Source organism: Bufo bufo, chromosome 6, assembly GCF_905171765.1.
Source record: "Bufo bufo chromosome 6, aBufBuf1.1, whole genome shotgun sequence".
Lineage (NCBI taxonomy): Eukaryota > Metazoa > Chordata > Amphibia > Anura > Bufonidae > Bufo > Bufo bufo.
Genome location: NC_053394.1, coordinates 298532320 through 298542868, shown reverse-complemented (window position 1 = coordinate 298542868; position 10549 = coordinate 298532320).

Sequence of the window (10549 nt, the reverse complement as noted above, 5' to 3'; positions counted from 1 at the left end):
AGAGGACCACTGTGTAATGACCCTAAGGGCTCATGCACACGACCCTTGTTGTTTTGCGGTCCGTCTGTCACTGATCCGTTGTTCCATATCTGAGTTTTTTTTTTCTCTGATTCAAGTACTCTTCCGTTCCGTTATTGCACAAAACATATCCGTATGGTTTCCGTATCTGATCAGTTTTTTTGCGGATCGTATACAGAAACAGTAACTTATTAATCACCAAACACATGAGCAATATGGGCTGGGCATAGCATTTCACACGACCGTGCCGTTTTTTTGCGGTCCGCAATTTGCAGAACGGAACAGGAGGCCCATTATAGAAATGCCTATTCTTGTCCGCAAAATGGACAGGAATAGGACAGGACTCATAATTTTTACGGGGCCATGGAATGGAGCAACAGATGCAGACAGCACACAGAGTGCTTTTGCGGACCCATTGAAATGAAAACGGGCCCGTATATGGAACGCAAAATACGTTTGTGTGAATGAGCCCTAAGTGGCAGATTACTAACTGAGGGTAACTGTATAAATCAATTATTCACCCCATATGTTAAAGCACCCCCGTGATAGCTGCGTGCATATGTTACTCAGGGTCAAGTAGAACGGTCTCCCTGCTGATGATGCACTGCAGGAGTAGAAATGCCACTCTCCCTAGACTAGTGATATATGGAGAGGTCAGTGGATTATAACTATAACTCCCTGGGTATAGACCAGGGATGGCCAACCTGAGGCTCTCCAGCTGTTGCAAAACTACAACTCCCAGCATGCTCAGACTGCCTACAGCTATCAGCCTACGGGTCCATTGACACATCTGTGGAATGGGTCTGCATCCGTTTCACAATCAGTGATGGCGTGTTCGCATTGTTCGCCTGCGAACACATGCCGGCTGCCATCTTTTCTCACAAGTCCGGCGAGGCACAGGTAAGCCCTTACCTGTGCCTGTGTGCGACCCGGTCCGAAAACAAATGCGGTCAGCGGGAGCAGGCAGTTCCGAGAACAGCCGCCAGGGGGCCTTCATCGGGCTGTTCTCGGAACTGCCTGCTCCCGCTGACCGCATTTGTTTCAGACCGGTTCACGCACAGGCACAGGTAAGGGCTTACCTGTACCTCGCCGGACTTGTGAGAAAAGATGGCAGCCCGCATGTGTTCGCGGGCGAACAATGCGAACTGGCCATCACTGTCCACAATATCCAGAACGGGTGCGGACCCATTCATTCTCAATGGGGCAGGAATGGATGCGGAGAGCACACAGTGTGCTCCACGTGTGTTGGTATGCTCTCGATTAAAAGCCTCAATGTTTTTTCATTGCGGGAGGAATCCTGTAGTTCATCAGGAGCAAGAGAGAGTCTGACTGGTAACGTGTGGGCACCATGGTAACCGGCGCTGTAGTGGCCACCCAAACATCAGTGTTAAATGGCTGCTAACCCCGCCCCCTGGAGGCACGACTAAATCTAGCAACCAATCGAAGGGGAGGCACAGCAGCTGCATACGCCCACCGACTAGCGCTGGTAAGATGCATTGATAACTACCTCGCGGGAAAGCGCTGACAGCGTTATGTGTAATAGGGGAACGAAATAAGGCGGCTTGAGGTATATACACCAGGTGACATTAATGGGATAAACTGTATAGTGCGATAAATCAGCCATCAAAGAGCAGTAAAACCAGTTTGTAGAGATACAATCTACCAAAGAAGAAATGCCGCTATAAAGGATGCACCAATACAGAATGATGCATGGTCATTAGGAAGAGGAGTATTGGTGACACAGAATGACAGTATGTATGTCATGTAGAAGAATGATATGTAAAATAGGGCTACTAAAAGGCTGCAGAATCTACTGTAAGGCTGGCAATATTATTCCTGCAATGGTGGCTGTAATTTCGAACTGAGGGATAAAGGATCAAGATACGACTGGCCAGGTCCTGTTCAAGTGTGAAGGGTATCTCAGCAACGTCGCTCTCACAGCGGTAAAGCCACTGGGGGAGATTTATCAATACAGGTGTAAAGGAAAACTGGCTTAGTTACCCATAGCACCCAACCAGATTTCACCTTTCATTTTTCAGAGCTCCTTTGGAAAATGAAAGGTAGAATCTGATTGGTTGCTATGAGCGACTAGGCCAGTTTTCCTTTACACCAGTTTGATCAGTAAAATACCATAAATACTGGCTGACTCCTATGCTCGGCCATGCAGATTCTGGATCTTCTTGGCTCTTTTCTTTATCTCTGTCTTGAGTGCTGTAGAAATGGCGAGGTCTTTCTCTCATTAGATAAAGCCTCTACATTTGCTTCTATGTAACTTTGGTCCAGTCCTGTGAGGAGTGGAGCACACGTAGAAGCTTTCACTCCCTCCTCTCTTCCTCTGCTAGACTAGTCTAAGGACCATCTAAGGCCCCTTTCACACGAGCGAGTTTTCTGCGCGGGTGCAATGCGTGACGTGAACACGTAGCACCTGCACTGAATCCTGACCCATTCATTTCAATGGAGCTGTGTACATGAGTGAAAAACGCAGCATGTTCTATAGTCTGCGTTTTCTCACGCAGCCCTGGCCCCATAGAAGTGAATGGGGCTTCAGTGAAAAATGCATTGCATCTGGAATCACTGATGGTTGCTAAAAAATGTTGTTTGTAAACCTTCAGTTTTTTATCACACGCGTGAAAAACGCATCAAAACGCATTGCACTCACGCAGAAAAAAACTGAACAACTGAACGCAAACGCAGACAAAACTGACTGAACTTGCTTGCAAAATGGTGCGAGTTTGACTGAATGCACCCTGAACGCATCTGGGCCTAATCCGTCACGCTCGTGTGAAAGGGGCCTAAGGCTTCGACAAAGGCCTCATGCACACGACCGTTGCCAGTTTTGCGGTCTGCAAATTGCGGATCTGCAGACACAGATGCAGGCCATGTGTGTTCCACATTTTGCAGAATGGAACGTCCTGCCCTCTATAGAACTGTCTTATCTTTGTCCATTGCGGATGCAACAGAACAGACTTACGGATACGGACAGTGCACAGTGTGCTGTCTGCATCTTTTGCGGCCCCATTGAAGTGAATGGGTCCGCATCCAACTTGCACAAAATGCAGGTCCTAGGAGGAAAAAAACATGAACAGTTTTCAAGTACCCTTTCCTGGGGTACAGCATGTCCTTTCCAAGACATTGCTCCAAATGCCATGACTGGTGGAGAAGTACATGGTGTGCTGTGCAGCATTAGAGTGCATTGGCATAGGGCCATCATGCCCCTTACATGGGCCTATGGCTAATTTCTAATAGATGGTGGCCATTTACTAACTCAAAACTGACGTAAAAAAAAGTTGTAAGACCCCGTTTTGCAACTTTTTAATGCCACTGCGACAATATTTTGCTGCATGCAGCATTGCGACCGGTGGCAAGTGTTGGGGCTGGGCCGCACCATTGGCCCCGGCATATACACTTACATTTATGCCACTTTTAGGTGTAAAAGATGCTGAAAATCTACTCCATTCAGGGAGTGGAGTAGATTTTCACTCCAGGCAACTGCAGTAGTTCTGCCAATATTATGACAAGGCGCACATCTTGTCCAAAATGATGCATCCACTGGCAACGCAGGGAGGAATCAAAGACCCGCATCTATAAGACAATGGGGGCTTATCCTAGCGATATGCCCCCATTGTCTATGATGAGATAACCCCTTTAAGAGCTGGAGGAAGGAATATGTTCGGCGAGAGCGGAGATGCCCCATTTTGTATCAGCTACTCACACAGTTGGTGGAAGCCCTGTAGAAGGTCTGTTCCTCCTCTGCTGAGGTGTTACTTTTCCGTGTCACTTTTTGCCTTCCATTCTTTGGCGCTTTTAGAATTAGCAAGCTCCTTTGCCAGTCCAGGTTTCGCCCCGGCGGCCTCAAGCCAGCCGATGTGTCCACCTCCGACGTGGCTGTACGCATTTGTGTCCGTCATTCAAAAACTTTTTTTTTTCCATGGATCTTGGGTTCCCTTGTACCGCATTGTGGGCTCGGTTTGCCCTTACTAGGCTGTGGTGGATTTTTCTGCTTCCCGTTGCGCTGCCGATTCTTTTCTGTGCCACCCCTCGGGCCACCCCCTTGTTTTTAAATTTTTCTCCGTTTTCCGCCGCTGTCTTGCCAGCCTGGGCCTCCCCCCAGAGGAATTCGGCTATCATTCATTTATATGGAAGCCGCCAGGGCTGGGTTACCAGACTCGGAAGTTCAGCGCATTGGCAGGTGATAGTAGGCATGCTTTGCTTTTTATGGTTCGCCCTGAGCTGTTATTGTGATTTTCCTTTGCAGATCCCCCCGCCCCATGGTTTGTTTTCTGGGGAACTCTTATATGCTATGGGTCGGGCAATGAGCGGAGTTTGGGCCGGGCAGCCAAAGCCTGGGTTTCCATCACATGGCGGCTACGTGGTGTGGCATTCGCGGTCTTCGCTGGTCGCAGGTCCAGAGACCATCCACCTCAGTAAGGCCGTACAGTCCCCCGTTATACTAGTGATTCATGCCGGGGAAAATGACTTCTGCATGCTCGAGGTTGCATAGCTCATTACACTCATCAGGGTGGATCTCGAGCGGATCCCTTCCTTTTTCCAGGAAATTGTGATTGTTTGGTCGGAAATTGTCCCCAGGGTCATGTGGCAGGGCGCCAGGGATGCATGTGCAGTCGAGAGAGCCAGGCGTACCATTAATGGACGGATCTCTTGCCTTGTCCATTCTCGGGGGGTGTCGTGGTCCGTCACCATCAGCTCGAGAGGGACAACCAGCGGCTGATGAGGCCTGATGGGGTACACTTGAATGATATCGGCCTTGACATATTTTTCTCTGGCTTCCAGGATGGGGTGGAACAGGTCTTGTTTCTGTTGGATGGGGGTCGGAGCGTCGTGTAGAGGTACACAGGCTCCTCCGTGGAGGTCGTGGTCATAGAATTCTAAGAGTGGAAGGGGAAGGTGCAGCGGCCCACTGCCAGTGTTTCTGGGGTATTCCTTGACTCTTAGGAGGTTTCTACGAAATATGTTCCTTTTATAGAGCAACTAGTCATGACGCCAGTTGCGGTTAAGCAACGAGGAAACAGAGTCCCGTTTGTAGATGGTAGTGTTGGTACCCAGGGTAGGATTACCGGAGTGGTGTAGAGTGGCCTACAATGTCTCTGTAGATGTTGTATGCACGTGTCACGGTGCTCTTACCTGGATATCCTTGGATCCCAGACGTGGTGTAGTCCGAAGCAAGTGCAAAAGGGGGGTTGTTAAAATTGGGTGATGAATAAGTCGAATAAATGGAGTCCAGACTTTGTATTAATGTAGAACACAACTTTACTTGGCATAAACGGTAATCCAAACAGTTTCCAAACGGTAACTTGGTCATCAGCAGGTATTGGCTTAATTTCTGGCAGGCAAACACGTCTGCAACAATCTCAGCTCTGCTATGCGGTAGCTTTCTCAGCTCTGCTATGCTAGCTAGAGTAAATAGGAACTTTTCCTCTTCTGCTGCAACTTAGCTTAGTTGTCAGTAGTCTGTCTCTTACTTTACCATGAAGACAGTGCTCTGCTAGCCAACACACAACCTTTCCCCAGGAAGGGGTAGGCTAGACTGACTACATCTAATTTCACACTCGCGTTTTGGCTTTCCGTTTGTGAGATCCGTTCAGGGCTCTCACAAGCAGTCCAAAACGGATCAGTTTACATTCTAATGCATTCTAAATGGAAAAGGATTAGCTCAGAATGCATCAGTTTGCCTCCCTTCCATCTCCATTCCGCCTTGGAGGCGGACACCAAAACGCTGCTTGCAACTGAGCCAAATGGATCCGTCCTGGCACACAATGTAAGTCAATGGGGACAGATCTGTTTTCACTGACACAATCTAGCACAATGCAAAACTGTCTTGGCTATGTTAAAGATAATACAAATGGATCAGTTCTGAACGGATGAAGACGGTTGCATTATCTGAACGGATCTGTACATGACGGAGTCACACAAAATGCGACTGTAAAAGTAGCCTAACACTGACCAAACTCCTCCCTCTCTAGAGAGGGCTGGAATGAACAAGGAGGTTCCTCTCTAGGGAAACTATCTCTGCACAGATTGCCGCCACCTGCTGGTGAATCAAGCACATTACATGTTAACATAACATTTGCAAGGAAATACATATACACATTGCAGGAAATGGCTGACTTGCCCACTGTGGGTACAGTGGTTGGCATAGCGCTTCCTACCCTCCTGGAAGTGGTCTTGCAGTTCTGAGAAAATGTTTTGGTGGTTTTGTGAAAACAAAGTAAGAGAAATAAAAGCTGTGACCGACCTTCACTCCAACAATCAAGTTGCCTCGTGTTTTATTTATAGGTTAAGGCTGGGCTGCTTTGAGGGGAGCAATAAGGCAAACCTCAGAAGTTAATTTAATTGGGTTTGCAGGAAGAAATGCGGTTGGGGTTGGCCATTTAGATCTACGCAGTCAGCCACATACCACTGAATTAGGGTATAATTGATAAAGCTGCAAATATTGCATAAGCACCACATGGAACCACCATTGCTGCATTAAGGTGGACAGTGTAAGACTGTGTCTTTTTTGTGAGAAAAAAACTGTTTATACATTTTTTTTTACATGTTTTTCCATTTTTACAATTGGCTGGAGAACCTCTCCTCATTTGGCTACTGTGTTAGGCCTCCTTCACATGTCCATGATGACATCTATGAGAAGGTGGTCAGTGGTTAATCTGTGAAGATGTCCTTGAAGAATACGTGTTTGGTCTGTGCCCCTGTTTTTTGCCCTCCGTGTGTCATCTGTATTCCACGGACACTGCTAGGCTGAAAATTAATTTCCAGAGTATCTCCTATCAATGGTCCATGAAAACCACAGACCAAACATGGATGCCATCCGTGTTGTGCCCGTTGTTTTCCACTGACTCATAGCATTAATGTGCATGATGGATCCACAAAAATAGGGCATGCTTCCATCGTCGAAAACCACCGATGTGTGACTACATACATTCAGGGGCAGATTGGGAATTTAAAGTGGCCCTGGAAAAAAAGATTAAAGTGGCCCCATGTAGTAGGCGAGGCTAAACTGACAGAAGGTGGGGCCAACATGAGTAGGCGGGGTCAAAAAACATAGGCGGAACCAGCAATATCATAGACAGCAGAACCAGATATCATGGTGCAGCTCAATATACTGCCCCAGCAGAAACAAATACCACAGTGCAGCATACTATACTGTCTCAGCAGAGAGTATGCTGCACTGTGGTATTATTTCTGCTGGAGTAGTAATTTCTTTTGCATTATGGTTTTGTGCTGTGGTATTTGGTGCTGCTGAGGCAAGATATTGCACTGCACATTAGTATTTGGTATGCTACAGAACCATATACCAAAGGGCAGCACAATATACCGCTCCAGCAGCACAAAATATATCCCCAGAAGTTGTCCGTCTGTGGTGGCCAGTTGCCACTTTCTGTCCTCCTCCTCTAAGATCTGGAGTTGGGGAGGTTTGACGCAGGCCACAGCAGCAAGCCAGCCCTAACTTCAGCTTGCTGCCTGGTCATAGAGGAGAATACAGCACCACATATCTTTTACATTCAGTGATGTCTCCTCTGATGTAGATAATTCTTTTTCCTCATCCTCTCCATTTGGTTAAGACCACTATGACAACATCTTTCACTCTCGTCTCTGCAGAGTTTGCCACACAGACATTTAGATTCCTCAATTTTCCCTTCCTTCGCAACACAAGCTCCCTATACTGCTGCCACTCCTATACTGTACTCACTGTACTCCCCAAAGCCTCCAAATACGATAATTCAGAAAAAAAATTGTGCGTCGCGTAGTTATAAAGTGTCCCCAGTAATAATAATGCTCCTTACAAAATTCTGTAATGTAAATGAAGCTAATAGTGACGTGTACATAGGGCATAGCTGTCTCATGCCCAGCGAGGTCCAGGTGTTCTGCTGTGTGGACTGTGCTCCCCAAGTCTTGTGTGCTCTGATGAGCAGTACAGTGCACACTATGCTGTACCGGAACCTGAATTCTATTCCCTACCCAGAAATAATAATATAGATTATGGGTTTCATTTTACTGGCTTATTCTCTGGCTCAGTATGATACTACATCTATATAGTTTTTCTTGTGTTTTAATACTTAAAAAATATATATTTTAACTTTGGAAAAAATATGTTTTTCTTTGCACCGACATATTCTGACCCCCATAACTTTTTGTTATGTCTACAGAGCTGTGTGGGGATAATTTTTTGGGGAGTGATCTGTAGTTTTTATTAATATCATATTGGAGAATGTGTGACTTTTTGATCAGGTGAATAAAAAAATGGCAAATCAACCATTTCGATTTTTTTCTCTATTACGGTGTTCACCGTACTGAGTAAATATTTTATAATTTGATGGTATGTTTTCAGTCATGTAGTACAAATATGGTGGAGGTCTGGAATAGGGTTAAAGTCTGAACTGAAGCTACAATGCTGATGATCTGGTGGAGAAAACCGGCTACACTATGACCTCACAGTGATATCCTCTGTTACATTTGGGGTTGCTCTGGATGATGTATATATATTAGGTCACCTGACCTCTGCATACAAAAGGTACCTGGACCTAGTGTGCATGTCCAGTCCACACATATTGCTGAGAGCAGCAGCTCACTGTAAGCATGGATCACATCCACCATCACTGTGTAGTAGAACTGCTTGCTTACACACAACCCTCATGTTTTACTTTTGTACTGCTACAGCTCCCCAGCATCTGCATGAGAAAGCTGAGCTTTCCTCCCTTCACACATGAACTCCAGGTCTCAGTCTGCTGACTTTAAGTCTCCTTTCATGCTACTAAGCTACGGACATCTCCTCAGTATTTAGTATCTCTTCACTGTTAAACAGAAATATCCTGCGCAGCTCTCACCTCTACCCTCCATATCTGCTCCTCACTCCCCAGCCTCTGCATCACACAATCTTCAGTTGCTGACAGGGCGGCTCTTCCTCGGCAAGGCAAGAATTGGCATGTGCCCCTCATGGTGTCATCGGTCTCACAGCCTGGTTCTGAGGCGATAGCTAGGCAGCCTGCTGAAGATTCTGTAGAGCCAAGCTTTGGTGAGATTTTGGATAGGCAGTTACCTCTGCCCGATTGTTTTTTTTTTAATGATAACCAGAGTGTCTCTTTTTTTACAGGGTTTAGCCAGGGTCTTTTCTGACCTGGGTCAGGGTGCTGCTTCTAGTACAGGGGCAGGAGGTGACCGTCCCTCATTGGTTGCTGTTAATGCTTCTGGTGCGGGTGGGCCAGTCTTGGCTAATGCGGTCGGTGTGACAAAAATTTAGTTTGAAAGCTGAGTTTAATGCTTCCTCAGAGATCTGGCGGAGTATTGAAACAGCAGGCTGATCCTACCCAGAATGTTTTAAGGAAGGGACTTTGTTTTGCCTTTAACGAGTCAGTGTGCAAGTGGTTAAACACCCTATGTTTCGCTGCTTTAAAAGGGTTTCCGCGCCCCAGCAGACCGTTACCAGTTCTGATTTTCAAAAAAACACTGACTCCGGTGAAGTTACAAAACATGGTTTCATGGCTAGGCATTTACCCAAATCAGGAGAAGGCTTAACTAATTCTTAAAGGTTTTAGTAATGGTTTTTTCATCCTTCAATTTAAAGGTCCATGGTGTGTTTGGATGGAGAATCTGAATTCAGTTAATTTAAATGTGGAAGTAGTAAGGGAATAAATTGAGAAAGAGGCATTATCAGGTAGGGTGGCTGGTCCGTTTACTCATCCTCCATTCCAGGATTTTCGTTTATCCCCTTTGGGCCTAGTTCCTAAGAAAGCACTAATGAATTTAGGCTGATTAATCATTTATCCTTTCCAGAGAAGCAATCGCTTAATGATGAATTAGAGAGTTATGTTCGATCTCGTATAGTTCTTTTGTTTTAAAATTGTTTTTATTGTTTTACAACATAAGGATCATACACTTATTGAAATGCCCTAACAGGGCGCCAATGAGAAAGATACAGCTGATATTGTACAATCAGATTGGTAACAATCAAATTATATAAAATTTTTAAAAATAATAATAATAATAATAAGATTACAGGAACAAAGAATAAGAGGGAGGGGGGGAAGGAAGGTCAGAGGGAGAGAAAGGGAGGGGGTAATGGCCCCATTTTTGGTGCAAAATGTTAGCACTTGGATACGGATATTTAGTTTGAACAATATCATACGAGATCACAAAACAATATGCTTAAGGTTATCATTTCGTAAAACCTCTAAAATCTTTCCAAGGTTTCCAAATTGCTTCAAATCTGTGAGGTGTTCGGGTCTCCCAGTGAGCCATCTGTTCAAGGCGATACAATTGGTCACATCTTTGAATCCAATGTTTTAATGGGGGTGTCTCTACTTTTTTCCAGTATACTGCAATGAGTAATCTGGCTGCTGCCAATAAAATCTGACCCAGCTTTTGTGTGTCCCTGGAGCATCTGAGATCCCCGAACACCCCAAAGAGGCACATTTTTGAAGAAACCGGAAAGCTTATTTTACACACATCAGAAATGACTCTGCATATCTTTTGCCAGTAGAATGCAATTTTAGAGCAGCTCCACCATATATGGCAG